At 44.9% G+C, this 20,063-nt stretch overlaps 1 long non-coding RNA gene across 1 annotated transcript in view; it reads left to right on the top strand.

Annotated features, from left to right (window-relative positions):
* The window catches only part of LOC121829318 (uncharacterized), a 21,798-nt gene extending 1,735 nt beyond the window's left edge, over positions 1-20,063 (top strand). Inside the window, exon 2 of the long non-coding RNA XR_013051132.1 lies at positions 19,062-20,063. This is a non-coding gene — a long non-coding RNA (uncharacterized LOC121829318). The remainder of the gene's footprint in view (positions 1-19,061) is intronic.

Below are 20,063 nucleotides of genomic sequence, written 5' to 3'. Positions count from 1 at the left end.
GTTTACAATCCCATTCCCCTTGTTTCTCTGGCCTGGCAACCTCCAGTCTACCTTGCATCCCCATGCATTTCCTTACGTTGAACGTTCATCTTTGCTAGATCACGTACTTCAATGTCTGATATCTTTTATGTGGCATGATGATTTCGAGGCTATCTGTATTCCTGTGTGTGTCAGTGATTCATTCCTTTATAAGGCTGGCTAATATTACATGTATGGACATGCATGTATAAACAGATATATGGACACACATGTACTATTACCCACATTCATTCTCCTCTTATGAGAGGGCAGTTTCTACCTTGGGGCTATTGTGAATAATGAGACTATTCATGTTTATCTGACTTGTTTGTTGGGCCTCTTGTCTCTATAGAGTCACGTTTTCATCATATATGAGCTTTTCTGGCCGTTGTTACCTTGGCTATCTCTGCCCCCTTTCTGTTCCTTTATCTCTCTCTTTACAGTACACATATGCTGTTGTGCTTTGGTATCCCAGTTCACGTATCTTTGTTTCTCAGCCCTGACTATCGTGATTGATGTAAGTTAACCAGTCTTTTCGATATTCTGATCTGCTACCGAAATGCTCTATAGAATTTCTTGGGTGGTGATTATGATTTTCTCCTCCAAATTCTTATGTGGGCCTTTTTTTATGTTCTGGCTATTTATTAATAATATCTATCTGTTCATTCACTGTTCCCATAATTTCCTTTTCTATATTTAGTTCTTTGATTATTCTGAAAATAGCTAGTTGGTCTGGGGACGGTGGCTCAGTGGTTGGGGCTGGGTTCGTCCCTAGCACCGTGTGCAGCACCCACCTCCCACCCCCCACCCCCCACCCCTGCAGACCGTCCTTTCTTGGCTCTTTGTATGCCCCATAATTCTTTGAAAGCAGCGGCGGACTCAAATCAACTAAGACACCACAAAGCTGACCTTCCTGTGGGCTGGCTGGTTTTCTTTCTAGGCATTCTTCTGGTTCCTTTAAGACCCTGGTTTCCAGAGTTCTGAAAAACTTGATCCTAACGATTTTTACTATATTCTCCCACTGGTTTTTATGTAAGGACAGACTTTAAAATTTTTTTAAAAAAATTTATTCTATGTGATCTTTAAAATTTTTTTTTCTAATTTATTCTATGTGTAGACAGACTTTTAAAGTGCCTTACACTGCATTTTTACTAGTTTGCCTTATTCACTGACTTATTTATATTGTGATAAATATACACAGAACTCCCTAAACCTTTTAAGTGGCAATTCAGCAGTGTTAACGTATTAGTGTTGGGCAACCACTGCTTTAAAGATTTATTTGCGTTGATGTTTTGCCTGCATGTATGTCTGTGTGAGGATGTCAATTACCCTAGAACTGGAGTTACAGACAGTTGTGAGCTGCCATGTAGGTGCTGGGAATTGAACCTGGGTCCTCTGGCAGAGAAGCCAGTGCTCTTTACTGCTGAGCCATCTGTCCAGCCCCAGAATTTCATTCTTTATGTGTGTGGGGTGGGGGATGGTTGAGGCTGACATCTGGGGTCTTCCTCAATCATTCTCCACAGTGTTCATGAGGCAGAGTCTCTCACTCAAACCCAGAGACTACCCATGAAGCTAGTGCCCACAGTCAGCTTGCTCCAGTGATTGCCTTTCTCTGCCTTCTGAGCCTTGGAATCAAATGTGGATCACCACAGCCACCAGGCATTATGTGGAGTTTGGATCTCAAGTTTGCACTTTATTCCCTGAGGCATTAACCTAGGTGCCTCGTTCCTTTCTAAACACCACGTTTTTATCCATTCATCACTGGGTGCATTATGGGATGTTTCCAGCCTTTGCCTATTGTGAATAATGCTGCTATAACTTTGGTGTATAGCTTTCTCTCCAAATTCTGGATTCTAATTTTGTTAGACATGTACCCAGTTACAGTTTATTTACCAACTTGCTTTGGAGGGAGAGTCTCATAATCCCAGGATGACCTTAAGCTTGCTATGTAGCAGCGGATGGCCTTGAACTCCTGATCCTATTGCTTCCTGACCCTTGCCACATTTATGCAGTGCTGGGGACTGAACCCAGGACTTTGTGTTCACTAGGCAGGAACCCTACCAACAGAGCTACATCCCCAGCCCTCTGGCACATTCACAGACATAGACACTGATATACACAGACATATATACATAAAGAAATAATAAAATAAATATTTTTTTAAAAAAGATCCAAAAGCTGATAAGCCAATTCAGTAAAGTAACAAGACCATAAATCCAACATAAAGATGTATGGCTGCAGACATGGCTCAGTAGCTAAAGTGTTTCCTATTTGAGTGTGGGTGCCTGAGTGTGGATCCCTGACGCCCTCATAGGACGTGGGCATGCTGGTGCAGGCCTGCCGTTCCAGCATTGGGGAGACAGAGACAAGAAGATCTCAGGGCTTGCTGCTCGGCCACTCTAGCCAAATCAGTGAGCTCTAGGTTCAATGGGGGACCCTGTCCCCAAAATTAATGTGGGGATCATTTGAGGAATGTACCTGACAACAACCTCTGGTGTCCACACGCACACACAGACATGTGTGCATGTGTCTACACACATATTTTGACACACATGAATACACACACAAAGAGAAAACCAGCAGCATTTCTGTACAGTAACAGCAAACAACTGAACCAGGGAATCAAGGAAGCAATCCCATCACGGTAGCACAGAGATACTCAGGGATACGCTTAATCAAGAAGGTAAACATCTGTCGACTAAAAGCCGTGAAACACTGATGAAAGAAGACACAAATAACTGAAGAAATAGTCTCTGTTTGGGGGTTAAAAGAATTAATGTCACTAAAATGTCTGTGAGTCTCAATCTATAGATTGCAACTCTTATAAAAAAAATTTAATGGCAGCAGGTACGGCAACACACACCTTTAATCCCAACACTTGTGAGGCAGAGGCAGGTGGACCTCTGTGTTTGAGACTGGCCTTGTCTTTAGAGTGAGACCCTATCTCAGAAAAAAAAATCAGTGCCATTTCTCATAGAAATAGAAAAAAATCCTAATATTCAAATAGAACCACAGAAAATCCTACATAAAGCATTTTTTTTTTGCCCCAAAATAACAAAGCTAGAGGCCTTTCACTATTTGATTTCAAAGTATGCCACAAAGCTATAGTAATCAAAACAGTGTGGTGCTGGTGTAAGAGCAAGTATTTAGGCCAGTAGAATTGAATAGAGTCCACATGCATTTGTGGACAGTTGATCTTCAACAAAGCTGCCGAGGGAACACAGTGAGGAAACGATCCCTTCAATACACAGTGTGGGGGAAAACTGGATATCCACATGCAGAAGAATCAAATCAGACCTTTTTCTCCCACTGTATTCAAAGGAAACTCAAAATAGATTAAAGCTCAAACATAAGACCTGAAACCCTAGACCATAGTTCATAGAGAAAAACGTAAGGGACAGCTCTCATTTCAGGACTTTTATGACACAGCTCCAAAGCATAACAACAAAGCAAACCGAGATCGATGGGCTGTGAGTTTTGTACAGTGCCAGCCTATGGAGAAAGCAAGCGAGCTAAGAACATGTGCAAAGGAAAAAAATGAACGCCCCCTCAGCCCCCGGGCATGGGAGCGTGTGTTTGCAGGTGTGCATCTGGCAAGGAGCTAACATCCAGGACACCTAAGGAAGTCAACTCAATAGCCAGAAAAAAATCATTTTTCAAAACAAAACAAATGGACTAAGAGCTGGGGCCATGATGCATACCCGTAATCCCACCAAGCACGCAGGAGGCTGACTGCAAGCTTGACCTCAGCCTGGACTACATTGAAAGACCCTGTCCTTTTTTTTTTTTTTTTTTTTTTGGTTTTTTGAGACAAGGTTTCCCGTGCAGTTTTGGTGCCTGTCCTGGATCTCGCTCTGTAGACCAGGCTGGCCTCGAACCCCCAGAGATCTGGCTGACTCTGCCTCCCGAGTGCTGGGATTAAAGGCGTGTACCACCACCGCCCAGCAAAAGACCCTGTCTTAAAAAGGGATAATGCAATCTTAACATTTTTGAAATGGTCAAAGGAACTGGGTAGATATTTCTCAAAAGAAGGCACCCAAGTGGCTGGCAAGTATACAGAAACCACACCCAGCATCGACCATCTGTTAGGACAGCTGATTAAAAAAAAAACAAAACAGAAGACTAGCATTGGTGAGATGAAGAGACAGACACCCATGGCAGAGATGGAAGGGTTTAAAATGATGTTGCTATTTTGGAGAACAGTATGTAGGTCCCTCAAGAAAGACTTAAAAATAGAACTGTGCCAAAAAGGATGAAATCTGAATATCAAAGAGGTAAGTGCATTCCCCTCTTCTTGCAATGTTGTCCTGAATAGCTGCAATACGGAATCAGCCTGTACCCATTTACAGATAAGTGGGCAATGGAAACATGGTATTCACCTGCCCTGGAATATTACTCAGCCTTAAAGAAGGAAATCCTGCCATTTGTGACTGTGGGTGAATCTGTAGGCCATTCTCTCAGAGAAATAAACCAGGCACAGTCCTAACATTTATGTATGGGATTGGAAAAACCCACAGAAGCAAGGAACCAAATGGTGGATGCCAGGGGCTGGGGAGAAAGAATAGGGAAATGTGGCACATGGGGATCAAAGCTTCAGCTGGGCAGGATGAGTGAATTCTGAGATCCAGAACATGATGGCTGTCATGAGCAGCAGTGAGTCCTGCACTTGAAAGTTGCTACGAGAATAGATTGTCAGCGCTTTAGCAAGTGAAATAAAAGATAACGATGCAGAATTAGGGACATGGTAACTAGCTTGTGACAATCCTTTTATAGCAGATATGTATAATAAAATATTATGGTGAGCTGGCTCTGTGGGGAGGTGCTTGCCGGGCAAGCATGAGGCCCTAAGTCAGATTGCAGTACCCATGTAACAGCTGGGCACAGCAGTGTGTGTCTGTAAACCCAATACCGAAGGAGAGAAATGGGGGAACCCAGGGGCTCACTGGCCGGCCAGCCTAGGCTAAGCAGTGATCTTCAAGTTCCATGACAGATGCTGTCTCAAAAAGTAAGTTTGAGAGCAATAGCAGAAGACACCCAGTGTGGAGCTCTGGCCTCCACAGATGCACGCGCAGGTGAGCACACCTGCACACATGCATACACAATACACACACACCACACACACTGCGGTGGTTTGAATGAGAATGGCCCCCATTAGCTCATCTGTTTCAATGCTTGGCCCCCAGTTAGTGGAACTGTTTGGGAAGGATTAGGAGGTGTGGCCTTGTTGGAGGAAGGTGTGTCACTGCAGGTGAGCTTTGAGGTTTCAAAAGCCCCCACATCCCCCTCACTCTCTCCCTGCAACTTGTGGATCAGGTACCAGGTGTGAGCTCTCAGCTACTGCTCCAGCACAGTGCCTGCCTGCCTATCGCCACACTTCCTGCCATAACAATAATGGACTAACCCTCTGAAGCTGTAAGCAAGCCCCCAATTAAATGCTGTATTTTATAAGTTTCATTGGTCATAGTGACTCTTCACAGCAACAGAAGAGTAACTAAGACACAGACTAAAAAAGAAACAACTTGTGTACTATATATACACCCAGTGTGTGTGTGTGTGTGTGCGTGTGCGCGTGTGCGTGTGTGTGTATGTGTGTGTGTGTGTGTGTGTGTGTGTAGATACATACATCTCCAATTTTGTCACCTTCAAGCTGAGTGAAAAACAAAAGAGGAAAAAGGGATGGCTCTAAGTTAAAGAAAGGAAGTAAAGAAGAAAGAAAAAGAAAGTCCACATGAAGGTGACGTTCCCAGTATGGCCCCATGAGGAAGTCCTTCCTCTTCTTATTGCTCTGAAGTCATCAGTAATAGAATTCTGGCGATTTTGCTACCAGTTCCGTGGATCTAACACTTTGTAGGTCCTTACGTGGTCTCACACCACACATATCAATCTGTTCTGTCAATCGTGATTTAAGATCCACCTGCTCCTTTCCAGTGCTACCACATGGCCCACCCTGTAAGAGAGCCTCTGTTCATCCTCTTGCCGCGTTGGTTACTTCTCGTCGCTGTGATAAAGGACCTGAAAAAACGCTTCTTTGAGGGAGGAAGGATTCTGGCTTGTGGGTCGAGAGGGTACAGTACATCACGCTGTGAGGTAGGAATGGCTCACGGCCGGGCAGAGGGAGCGTGTGACGCTGGTCCTGTCACATGGGCAGTGAGGAAGCAGGGCTTCGGATGGAAGCAGGCCCAGGTTATACCCCATAACCTCCTTCCCCACCCACCCACTTCCTCCAGAGCGGCTCGGCCTGCTAGAGGGGCCACAGCCTTCCCTAACAGCACCACCGACAGAGACCTAAGGGTTCAAACGCATGAGCTTCTGCAGAGCATTTCACACTCAAGAACACTTGTCCATGGACATCTGAATGGTTGCCAATCCAAAAAAAAAAAAAAATACTAACAAATAATCCTGCAGCACATATGATCCCACAGGTCTTGGTGGGACCTCCAATGTTCCATGTGATGGCATTGTCTCACTGGAGAGACACTATCACTGGTCCGTACCGGAAGTCTGTCTTCCTAGGTGGAGCTCTTCCCAGACACACACCAGCTTGTGTTCTGTTTCTCAGTGTTAACAACCCAAGGCCTGAAGGAAATGGGGAGCGTGCCTCGCATGCTCTGCTGGGGCTGTGGGCTGCCCTACAGCAAGACTCCGACCTAGCCACACCTCTGCTGCTCCGGGTCTCTGGGACTGGCCATCGTCCAGCTCCACGTGGGACCTCATTGTTCCCAGAGGAGGTTTAGAGTTCCCTTAGGGGAGAGGCACATGGCACCTGGCCACCAGCCGGTGCTTTACAAAGGACACAAACTGTTACCCGCCCTTCCCACCAACCCCCGCCCCGCGAGGATCCCTTTGCAAATTAAGTTGATGGCTTTGTGGCTAAGTTTTTCATGTTAAGGGCCACAGACCATCGTCCCTGGAGAAGATTTACACAGTGATGCATGGGGAGGGAATCTGCAGCCATAGAACAGGGTGAGGTTCAACGCCTGGGCCTCCAAAAGGCCATCCGCTGTGGAGACAAGCTAAGGACAGGAAGTGGAGCTGACTTTTTTTTCTAAACACATTATGAAAAGATCACTTTAGAAAACGTCTGACGGGCTATACATAGCCGTACCTCCCATGGCAGCGAGTTAGGATGTGGGGGTGGTGGGAAGGAGAAAGGGCTCTTTTATTTTGGGCTTTATTCAGTTTTGTACTTTTCCTTTAATAAGCTTGTGTTGCTTTTTTATAGCAAGGGACATCTACAGGACACAAGCTGTCATCCTGCCAGCCTCTCTGTAGTGTCCAAAGCAGCCTAGATAATTTTAAAAGCATTCTAGTATAATTAATTAGTAACAAAGATTAGTTCATGATTCAGAAAATCCATGCTGTCTTTAGCATTGATCAGTCAATAAACATTTCTGAGTAAAGGAGTCAGGGGCCGGAGAGATGGCTCAGCAGTTAAGAGTGCATACTGATCGTGCAGAGGACCTGGGTTCGGTTCCCAGCACCCCCACATCAGGCAGCTCCCAACCCTGAGAACTCCAGCTCCAGGGGGAATCTGACCCTTCAGGCTTCCACGGGCAACTGTGGACGTGCACACGCCCACACACAGACACACACCTGCATACAATCGAAAATAAAAATAGTCCAAGAAAAGAGAGAGAAGATACTTTAGGGAAGGCAAGAGTGATGTCAGGATGCCACAGGTCCCTCCGTGGGTCGCTTGTAGAATAAAGCCATGCAGGAAACATGCGGAGCTGCTGCGGGTCTAGCTTTTGAGACGCTGTGCCTTGCTCAAGGCAGCCATCTTGGACCGCCTACCTCACCTTACTGAGCCCAACAGAGAAGACAGGAAATCAGGGAAGCCTATACCTCAACCCAACAGTTGCAAGAAATGAGGAAAGGCGAGAGGAGCGTTAGAATTCAGCTGCTCTCAGTCAGGCACCGCAGGCCCCTTCCTCCGCCTCCTTGCCTGCCACCCCGCCTCTGCCCCCAGGACACCCCAAGACTTTCTGCAGGTCCTACCCGCTCACTGTGCTCTGCCTCTGCAGTGTTCTGTGTCCTCCAGCCACCTTCCTCCCTGCTGCCAGGCACCTGCCAAGGGCATCATGGTCTAGGACTTCCCTCCCCACCCACAGGCAAGAAGCAACTCAGAAGAGTCACCAAGTCCCTGCCGTCAGCAGCTGCTAGCCTGCCCAGTATCACCCTGATCGCTCCCCTCCTCAGTCGCCCATCTTGCCACACATCACACATCACCGAGTCAGAAGTGCCCGACGTGGCCTCACATTCCTTCCCTTCTGGATGGTTCCCTACCTCTGTCCCCAACTCTCCAGTAATTCTGTATATTAAAGTCAAGTCTTGAAGAATCAAGTTCCATCACCACCATCTAAAAATAGCTGCCCCTGTTAATCAATATGCAAAAATGTCTTTTTCATTCAATTTTCACAGCAAACCCAAGAGCCATAGATCTGCCATTTTATTAATGAGGAAACTGAGGCACAGGAAGGTTGTGATAGCGGGATTGGGATCCAGGTCTCCTCACTTGAGTCTGGGTGCGGACAGTGAACAGCGTCCGAACTGTGCACGTGTCTCTCGTGTTGAAATAGGACAGTCCTGAAGAAAGGGCTGTCTGTGCACGTGGCCAAGAGCACAGGAAAGGATAGAAAAGGAGCTGGAGAGGGACAGCAATGGGAAGTCTCCTGGGGATCATTTCGGGGGTTGGGTTGGGCACTGACACCCCCAAGGACCCACATTTTCTTTCCTCCAACACACGTTAATTGAGGGGCTGCTACATGTTGACCTAGCTCCAGATGAAGGAATCAAATAGCTTCCACCTGGGAACTTCTAATAGTCAAGACAAATTTAAAATATGCATGCTGTGCCTGGGGACATGCTGTAATTCCAGCCACTCTGGAAGCTGGGGCTGGACCCCTGGCTCAGTGGTTAGGAGCACCTGTTGCTCTTGCAGAGGACTGGAGTTTGGTTCCCACCACCTACATGGTGGCTCACAGCTGCCTGTAGGTCCAATCCCAGGGGATTGGAGAGCCTCTTCTGAGGGCTCTGTACACATATGGTGCATGTAAACCCAAGCAGACACATGAACACACATAAAAAACATTTGAGGGCTGGAGAGAAGGCTCAATGATTAAGAGCACTTGTTGCTCTTGCAGAGGACCTGGGTTTGGTTTCCAGTATTCATATCAGGCAACTAACAGCGGTCTGCAATTCCAACTCCAGAGGATCCAATACTCTCTCCTGGCATCTGTGGGAACTGCATGTACGTGGTGCATAGACATGTAGCCCAAACACCCATATACATAACAAACCCTTGAAAAAATAATGAAAACTTTTTAAAAGTTAAAAGAGGGGGTGTACTGGAGAGAAGGCTTCATGGTTAAGAGTGCTTGCTGCTTTTCTAGAGAACCTGTTTGGTTCCATACACTTGTATAAATAAAAAGTAAGTAGGCCGGGCGGTGGTGGCGCACGCCTTTAATCCCAGCACTTGGGAGGCAGAGGCAGGCGGATCTCTGTGAGTTCGAGGCCAGCCTGGGCTACCAAGTGAGTTCCAGGAAAGGCTCAAAGCTACACAAGAGACCCTGTCTCGAAAAACCAAAAAAAAAAAAAAAAAAAAAAAAAGTAAATAGGAGGTTGCTGACACAGCTCAGTGACAGAGCACCTACCTGGTAAGTACAGGCCCTACGTTCAATCCTCAGTGCAGCAAAAACAAGACCCCACACGCATACAGGTCCACTCCGATGTCCAAAAGTGCTAGGAAGAAAAACAAAGCCCAACCAAGGATGGGCTACCTACAAGCTATTGTAGATTGCGGTGGGCAGAGGGGAGAGGCTGTGTGAACAGTCCCAAATGGATGACTTAATCTCTGGAGTAATCTAGGTGATGGTAGCGGCTCCGACTTCAAAGGTCAGAGTGGGGTTTATTGAGATGTGAAATATATTGAAAAGAAAAGCAGAAGAGAAAGGACCCAAGGGTTCCAAAGGCAGAACTGTCCTGATTCTGTTTTCTTTTGTCTCGCCTTGTGACACCAAACCTGGCCTCCCGGTGAGTACACGAGGCTGACCTTGGACTTGGTCCTGCCTCTGCTTCCCAAGTGCTGAGATTACAGGTGTGTGCCACCATGCCTGGGTCGTGAAGTGCTGGGGACAAACCCAGGGCTTCGGACACTGGGTAATGAATGGCTCTAACTACATCCTAGATAGTAACTGGATGATGACTCTAGCTACATCCTGGCTCCTGGCCTAGTTCTTCACCACAGCACACTCATGGTGTGTGTGTGTGTGTGTGTGTGTGTGTGTGTGTGTGTGTGTGTGACTTAAGGTCTTGGATGATACCATTGAAATTATTTTTATTTTTTTAGCTTAGCATACAAAGTTCCAGCATGGCTTGTTCATATGTGTCATACTTTGTTCTCATTAATTCTGCTCCCGTTTCACTCCCTACCCCCACCTCCATTCATTTCCCAGTTAGTCCCTGTTTCTGCTCTCCTTCTGCGTATTGTCCATTACCCCCCTTGTTCCCCACCTTCCTTAAGACCTCTTCCTCTTCACTCATGATCTTTTCTAGCTTTATAACTGACAAACACACACATATAAACACACACATGAGCCGGGGAAACCACATGGTGTCTTTCTGAGTCTGACGTTTTGTTAGAAGATGTCACGCAAGCTTCCAAAGGAAGGGCAACCAGATGTCATATCCAGATGTGACGCCTATGAATCATATTAAGAAGCGGCATGGCATGAGAGCCCTAAGGCTGCAGCAGTGGCACACACAGCTTGGCAGTAACCAACAGTTCTCAACAGGATTTAAGACCTGCTCAACAAGAGGGAAAGCATGCCCTGGAGCTGAAGACCTAGCTAACTAGTCAGTGCTAGTTGAAATGGGTCTTGGAAGAGAACCCACAACATTAGTTTACTAACCCATCACAATCCCTAACAACAACTATAAAAATTTATCCTTATAGCCACAGATACATGTAGTCGTCATGCCCCATTGAGGAAATTTCTCTTTGCAACAAAAGGAGACCAGTACAGAATACCACAACCAATCAGAACACGGAGTTGTGGAGCCCAGTCCCAGTGGACACACAACAAAACACTCCTGCACCCAGGGCTCGGCGAACAGTGTGGAAGAGGGGGCAGAAAGACTGTGTGAGTCTGAGGACGGGAGGGTATGCTGTGAGATTGTGTCTTCTGGTAACATCAGAAGCTACACCCATAGAGTCTCACCAACATGACTGCCCAAACATGAGCGGAACAAGGACACCAATGAACATGTTAAACTGGGGGGAACCACATGAGGCCTCAACTCTACACAAACTACAGGCAACTGAGAAAAGGTAGGAGCAGGGGATGTGGTCTTCCCCAAGAAGAGCACACCAATTGGTTGTCCAGCACCAAATGGTCAACCCTGAAAACATACAAGTAACATTATATAGACTGAACAGATTATATTTAGGAATATGTATATACATGTACAAATACACATGCAATAACAATTAGTGAAAAAATTGGCCATGAATTTGAAGAAGAGTGGGGAGGGGGATAAGGAAGGGTTTGGAGAGAGGAAAAGGAAGAGAGAAAAGTAATTAAATTATCTCAGGGCTGGAGAGATGGCTCAGAGGTTAAGAGCACTGCTTGCTCTTCCAAAGGTCCTGAGTTCAGTTCTCAGCAACCACATAGTGGCTCACAACCATCTGTAATGACATCTGGCACCCTCTTCTGGCCTTCAGGGATACATGCAGGCAGAATATTGTATACATAATAAAAATAAATCTTTAAAAAAAATATAATCTCTAAAAATAAAAAGAAAAGCTGTGAAGGAAAAAAAAACCTCACTTATGAAAGCAAAAACAAATCTCACATCAGAGTTTCCTCAGGCCAAGAAAGCATGGGATAGTATTTTTTCAATCATTGAAAACAAATAACAGCCAAGATTGCTATATCCTTAAAAGCAATTGGAAGTCAGGACATTTTAAGACAAGCACAGTTGGAAGCCACTCGTGGCCACCTCACCAGAACTGCAGAAGACTCTTAATGTCACTGCAGTAAGGGGACGACATGACCGGACGATGTGACTTACAGAGGTGCTTGCATTTTATTTTTATTTTTCAAGATTTATTAGGTATACAGTGCTCTGCCTGCACCACAGAGCAGAAGAGGGCGCCAGATCATGTTACAGATGGTTGTGAGCCACCACGTGGGTGCTGGGAATTGAACTCAGAGCCTCTGGAAGTACAGCCAGTGCTCTTAACCGCTGAGCCATCTCTCCAGTCCCAGTGCTTGCATTTTAAATCCGACAGGTTTCATTATGGAGTCCATTTTTCAGCTGAGTAAGGTGTCTGTAATCCCAGAACTTGGAAAGCTGAGGCAGGAGGATCAAGGTCAGCCTGGGCTATGCTGTGAGACCCTGTCTCAAAAACAAAACTAGAAACCACTCTGCAGAGGACAAGTGAACTGAGACCCTGCTATGGTGAAGGAGGTGAAGGGGTGCAGTCACTGCTGTGGTGAGGGAGGTGACGGTGTAGCGTGCCCACGATCACCATCAGGATCAGTCTTCACCCTTCCCGCCTTTTGTCTCTGTTGGGCTCTCCACTGAGGGAGAGGCACTGGGAGAGGGGATCACAAAGAAGGCCCTGGGTCACTTTCTTCCTGGGGCCCCCTTTTGAGGAGGCCAGTGAAGGGGGGGTACTGAGAAGATATCTCCCTCCTTCCTGAGGTGAAGGCGGGGTGCAAAGAAGTTTTTGTTTGTTTGTTTTGTTTTATTTGTTTGTTTGTTGTTTGTTTAACCTTGTATGGTTTTGGAAACTACAATTTGGAGAGGCCCAGTACACATCCCAGGGCAGTTCCAGAAAATAAGTTTTAAAGATGATTGTCAAAACATGAGTTCATTCGGCATGATCCCTGGGGCCCCCTGTTTTGGCAGGAAAGATAATTCAGCCTCTGTTTTAAAAGGTCACTTTTAGCAGGATCTGGTGGTGCACGCCTTTAATCCCAGTACTCAGGAGGCAGACAGGCGGATCCCTGAGTTCAAGCTCATCCTGGGCTACAGAGAGTTCTGGGACAGCCAGGGCTACACAGAGAAACCCTGTCTGGAAATAAACAAAACAACAAAAGGTCACTTGTAACCAGCCCATGAAGCGAATGGCAACAATCACATCAGCCTCATCCCGTGTCTATGGCAACAGACATCCTGAGCCGTGATTAAACATGAGTCAGGAACCATTGCTCTGGTCCCAGCAGAGAACCAAGCAGCAAAGCACATGTCCTTTCGGGACTCCTGACCCTCTACAGGGAACACAACCCAGTCAAAGCTGCTGTCAATCAAGCCTGTCTGCTAAGGGAGTGGTCCCCAGAGGAGGTCGGCTCTCCACCCCGACTGCTTTCCGTTCATGTGCTGCTTGTAAACTACAGCAAAGACATGAAAGGAAATGATGGAATTGGCTTTGGGATCCTGTTTTTAATTCATTGCTTCACTTTTGGGCATCTCTGTGTGTGTGTTTGTGTGTGTGTGTGTGTGTGTGTGTGTGTGTGTGTGTGTGTGTGTGTGTGTGTGCTCAGGTGTTGCATGCATGAGGAAGTCAGAGGTCACCTTGTAGTTCTCTCCTACCACGTGGGTCCCAGGGATGGAATCCAGGTCCTCATGGTTGGCAGCAGGTGCCTTTACCAACTAAATCATCTCTCTAGCCCCACATTTGGCATTTTGCTTGGGCTCTGGGGGCCAAATTAAGGGCATTGGACTTGTGCCACACTTTTACCTGCTGAGCCATTTCCTCAGCCCATAATTATATATTTTTATTTTTTAATGATATATTTTCAAAAGCAATGTTTTGTTTTGTTTTTTTTTCAATTAGAACTTTTCTAAAATTCAGGGCAGGGCAGGGGATGGCTCAGCTGGGGTAAAGAAGTTGCTTTACAAGATGAGGGTTTCATTTGGATCTTCACAACCCAATTGAAAATGCTGGGCATGGTGCCCTGGGCTTATGGGCTAGGGAGATGGAGACAGGAGGATCCTGGAGGATCCTCCTTGCTGGCCTTTCGGTCTAGCCTAATTGGTGAGCTCCAGCCAATGAGCAACCCTATCTCAGAGAGTGAATTGTGTTCCAGAGGATGATGCCTGAGGCTGTCCTCTGGCCTCCATGTGCACACACACACCTGCATACACACTCACAGTACAGGCATGCACCTGCATACACACTCACAGTACAGGCATGCACCTGCATGAATACACATACAAAAAAGAAAATTTCTGAAATTCAGACAAATATCAAGAAGTACCTGAAATCCTAGCTGGGTTCTTTGCTGTTCATATATCCATATTATATAAATAACATTATATATATATATATATATATATATATATATATATATATATATATATATATATATATATAATATTCAACTTAAGCATATAGTTTTATATTCTTTCTTAATTATCTGCTCTGAACTTTAGTCCCTGTCATTAATCTTCAAAACTACATCTTTTAACAACGAGAATCCACTGTAAGTTACTTTACACTTTAACTGCATGTAATGCTAACCCAGGGTTTTGTGCCTGCTAAGCACATGCTCAACCTCTGCACTACATCCCAGCCCCCAGATCAGTCACTGTTTGCTTTCTCTGCTGCATGGCTTCTCCTGCAGAGACGTGAGCAAATGTCTCTTCACCTCAGATAAGGCCCCCAAAACAGACCAAAGAGAGGATGCCACAGGAGTCTAGTTCAATGAGCCACAGAGTTTACTGAGGCTGCTTCCTTCTCCACAGGTGCAGCTTACTTACAGGAGCATGGCTTACAGGATGACTGGGAAGGCCCACCCCAGCATGGGTGATGACCCCCAGGAAACCGCAGATGACTCCCCTGGACTGTGTAACTGGTACCTCCCAAGTCACATGACAGCTGAGACAGAATTACACACAGCTAGGGAACAGGAATAGGGTGTGGGGAGGGGAACATGGGAGTGGCTGGAATCTCAAAAGTCTAATGACCTTCCTACCACCTCCTATGAGGGTCTATCCATAGGCCCTATCTTGTGAGGGTCATGTCAAGGTCATGTAAGGGTCACTGGCACTCTAAGATTGCAACAGCTGAACTATGCTTGGAAAGCATTTCATGGCAGCCCCTTATCATGTCTCACATAAGAGGCCATTTATTTTTAGCCCCCAACTTTAGGAGGTGGGGCTCTTGGCATTTGCGGTGTTGATCATATCCATTTAGAGCCTCAGCTGAGGCATGAAAGTCAACCTTATCTGGCTGTACGTGTAAAGATATTAATACACTGCGGGGAGTAACTAAGAGAAGGCCATGGGCACACAACAGTGGTGGGCAGCTTCCATCCACTTAGTTCAGTCTTTTTTGGACCAGATAGAAAAAAGGAATAAGGCTATTAAAGGTAAGAACAGACCAGGTGTGGTGTGGTGGCGCATGACTTTATCCCACACTCAGGAGGCAGTGGCAGGTGGCTCTCTGTGAGTTTGAGGCCAGCCCAGCCTATGTGTCCAGTTCCAGGACAGTCAGAGCTACATAGTGAGACCTTGTTTCGAAAACCAAAACAAATAAGGAGAAGGAAAAAAGAAAAAGAAAGAAAGATAGAGAAAAAGATAGAAAGGAAGAAAGAAAGAAAGGGAGAAAAGATAAAGGAAGGAGGATAAGAAGAATATAATTACTACATATTCTGTGTCCTGAACTGTCTTCTGGAAAGGATGGGCTTATTTTCAAGTATGAATGGAAAAAGTTCTAAGTGTCCATCAGTGGATCAATGAGTATGCATACAATGAACCCTTATTCAACTTTTTTGAAAGAAAGAAATCTGACCATATGCTACAACATGGACGAATCTGGAAGTCACTCTATAAAACAAGACAATCCTAGCTGGGTATAGTGGTTCACACCTATGTTTGAAGCACTCAGGAGGCAGAGGCAGGATGCATACCTAAATTCAAGGTCAGCCTGAGCTGAAGAATGAGATCCTGTCTCAAAAACAAAACAACACTAAAAAGATAAATAAACCAAACAAATCATTTAAAATAAGGTAAAAGGGGGTGCTGGGGAGATGGCTCAGTGGTTAAGAGCATAGGCTGTTCTTCCTAAGTACCCAGATTCAATTTCCAGCACCCACATGGCAGCTCACAACCTTCTATAACTCTAGTTCCAGGGAATCTGACATCCTCTTCTGGTCTCCAAGGGCATCAAGCATTGTACATGGTGCATAGACATCAATGCCTGAAGCTTTAATTAATCTTATCAATAAAAAATTGGGAGTCAGATATTGGGTAAAAACCTGAAAGATCAGAGAAGCAGGGGAGCAGCTACAGTCGCTTTCTACCTCTACCATTCCTCATCCAAAAGGGAACGAGATTCTCTTTCAGCCCCGCCTTACCACTTCCTGTCTCCTCTCTCTACAGTCCTCCAGTCCCCTATGGTCAGCTAATGGCTAGCTCTGCCCTCTGACTCCATGCAAGCTTTATTTGTCAGAACACAATCAAAATATCATACAACATTTCCCCCTTCTTGTCTAATAAAAAGTGAAGGTTTTAGCTAACATAGTAAAACTATATACAATAAGTACAATAACTATATGCAAATATATATAGGCAATAATGACGTTAACAATGTTTAGTCCATTAGCATTTCACAAATTCTGAGAAAATACTTCATTATCTATCCTATCTTGGTGAGTCCAAAGTGTTGTACCTAATTCACTTTCTATCCTAACTTGTATTACCAACCCCAAACGATCTTTTTATGTCTCTCAACCTTATAGACTTTATACATCTTTTGTGAGTTTTCTTTTCTGAATTTGGTAACAAGGAAAACTATAACTATTTAGTCTTCAACTCCATCAGAGACCCGAGAAGGATACAATATTACCTGATTAAACAGGAAGTGCAGAGCAAGAAACTTCCAAAACTAAGAAATGACAGAGATATTTGGCTGCCTGGACAGTCACCCCAAGGTTCCTCTGCAATATTGGGGCATCCATTTTCATCCTACAAGCCTAGAATATCTAACAGACTTTTCTGTGAAGCAGGAATTTTAAAGGACTGTCCTACCTTGTCTTAGCAAAGTTCAGCTGTCACTTTCTTTTATGTCCTGCTTGACTGGTTTGGACAGCATACTGTCAGCAATTGAGGCAAGGGCAGTTTCTTTCCCAGTGGTTAACTTTGCCACAATGAAAGCAAATTCGATATGGAGGTTCTTCAATGCTCATCATCCTTTTTAGGGGTAGACTGGTGCTGCCAGGAGCAGACATGACTCACTGTTGTGAAAAGTCTTATGTTATTAAAATATCTTAAATGCCATATTCTGTAGATCTCTGAAGTGTTTGAAGACCTCCTGTTTATCTAAACTATATCTCTGTTTGACCTTGAAAACATATCTAACATGACTACAAGTTTGATTGTAATAGGTGACTATTAACCTGCATTTCTATATTATCCTAAATAGTTTGTAGTAATAACTTTCAAGGACTAGAAATTTACATTACATTGTTAAATGAGCTGTATAGGCACAATACCTTGAATAAGATTAGAAACATATATACAGTATGTTCTAACAAAAATAACCTTAAGTTTGTATCAATATACAAAAATATCTTAAACAAGAGTAGAAACATAATACAGTATACAAAAATATCCTCAAATTTGTATCAATATACAAAAATCCAAACCAATTGTAAAATATTTAAAACTAGTAGTTGCTTTTTTGGTCTAAAAGTAGATTCAATAATCTACCCTTTCATCCTATCATTTCTATACCCACCCCCACTTTATCTTTTCAGAACAAGATCCCTGAATCTAATCACCTTTGTTCAGCTTTTTTCCTGACCATTACCAATAGCAACTTGTAACCAACCCCCTTAAACAATGACAAATATTCATAACCCACTGAATGACCAAAACCATCCCACCCCACCTCTTGGGAATGTGGGCACTGTGTTCTTAAAATTACTTCCTGTTGTCTAGAGGCAACGGCATCTTTAGGGGACCCTGAAAAAAAATTGGGATAATTGTCAAGTCCTGGGAGAGCCAGCTGTCTTATTTGTATTTCCCATTACAGTCTCTGTTTAATGGGAAAATGCAGGGTTTATCTCAGGTCCTGGATAGAGTAGTCTGTGAGGCTGAACTATCTCAGCCACCTTGAAATTGTCCTGAGTAGTTTGTAGTTCAAAGCCAATCTTTGGGTGGTGTTTGTCAGCTTAGTGGTGTTACCATAGTCCCAGTGGAATCATCACAGTGGGGCCCTGTTAGGCATGGTCTCTGTTAGGTATGGTCATGGTTCACTGCAGAAAACTTAAATATTTTAAATGCCATTTGCAGCAGATCTCTGTTAGAGTGAGTGGTCACACTGCTAGATGAACTATCGCCTCTTCTAATCAAGAGGTCTCTCTTGTTCGAATCTAATCTTTATCAATTTCAGTGGTATCCGTAGCTTTTCTTCTCCTGTACAACGTCATCTATTCCAACTTTTAGTTTTGGTCTTTGATCATTTATAGAAGTTTGCCAAAATATTTGCTTTATGGTTTCTCCCAAAAATTTTGTTTTATCTTCTAAAGCTGTTCTATCATCCAGAGCAGTATGGTTTTTTTTTTTTATAATAGTTTAAAATTTTTTACAATAATTTTTACATTACATCCTTTAATTGCTCTGGGGAGGGGTTTCCCCCATGGTGACAGGGAATGACTGAACCAAATCTGACATGGGGTCCTGTAAGAGCCCCCCCAAGGCATTTCCCAGTGGCAAAGGGTTACCTTGTCTGTCCCTTGTTGATCTGCATTTGTTGACCCAATGTTGGCCTTTGCCACGCCGTCTGCATACTCCAGAAGGCAGAGGCTGTCAGTTTGGATTATAACTTGGAAAAAAAAATTGTTTCTAGGAACGCCCTGCCTATCATCTTTTTGTAGATGACCTGTTTACCACAATGAACATCTGACATTTTGGCTATAAATATGGGTGTCTTTTAGATTTTAACAAACGTATCTGGGTGTCTCGGTGAGACATGGAATGTCAAGTCATGAGGCTAGCTTATCTCCCTCTTTTACTTACTTACAAACTAGGAAAGAAGAGGAATATTCAGCGTTTCGAAGTCCCTAAAATGCCTCATTTCCGGGGCACTAGGCTACACAGCCTAGAGAAGAAGAATTGCTTCCAGGGCCGCTGAATCTCCTGCCTCTTTCTCCAATGGACAGGTTAGAACACTCTCCTCCAAGGCCTGGCAGAAGCTGTAGGCAGTGGCACCCAGGAAATAAAGCAGATTATTGGCTCTATCTGTCATAGTTGTTCTAAACATGGTATTCCCAAGTGAGCAGACTTGGAAAATCAGACTCAAGAATATAGCACTAATCTGAGCATGGTGGCCCAGGCCTTTAATCCCAGCACTGGGGAGTCAGAGACAGGTGTATTTCCGTGAGTTTGAGGCCAGCCTCATCTCTGTAGAGAGTTCCAGGACAGCCATAGCTACATAGTGAAACTCTGACTCCAAACGAACAACAAACAGTAACAACGAACCCAAGACAGAGCCCCGAGCTCAACGGCTGTGCTTTGTGACCCGCACATTAAAGTCATCTGGGGAGTCAATGTTGGGTGTGAGACTGGACATCTGGCTTCCATGTTCTGCGGGTGTCTCCAGTGTTCGGAGTTCCCAGTGTGAAGCTGGAGTAAGAGGCTGGAAACACTGTCCATCCGCACCGGCAGAGCAGAAAAAATGCTGCAAGCGAAGAGTCCTGCTCACCCCCAAATCCTACTCAGGTTGTTACCAAAGCGCTGGGCAAGCAACGAAGACAGACAGAAGAAACACTGTTGGAGACAGAGGAACTTCCTTCACCTGCTCACCCAGTCGGCTGGCGCTTGCCGCAATGATCATTTTGGACGGTAGGAGGCGATGTTGCCCACAACATTCCATACTCAAGCTTTCTCCAAGGGGCAGCCTGGCTTCTACCTTGATAATCCATAGCAGAGAAGCTATTTGCAGCTAGAGAAAGGGAACGTGCTCAAAAACAAACGTGCACTAGTTCCTGGTCCCCGTTTTTCGGAGGAACCATGAAAAAGAGACGGAAGGG

This window comes from Peromyscus maniculatus, chromosome 5 (genome assembly GCF_049852395.1).
Source record: "Peromyscus maniculatus bairdii isolate BWxNUB_F1_BW_parent chromosome 5, HU_Pman_BW_mat_3.1, whole genome shotgun sequence".
NCBI lineage: Eukaryota > Metazoa > Chordata > Mammalia > Rodentia > Cricetidae > Peromyscus > Peromyscus maniculatus.
This window is presented reverse-complemented; position numbering and strand designations above follow the sequence as displayed.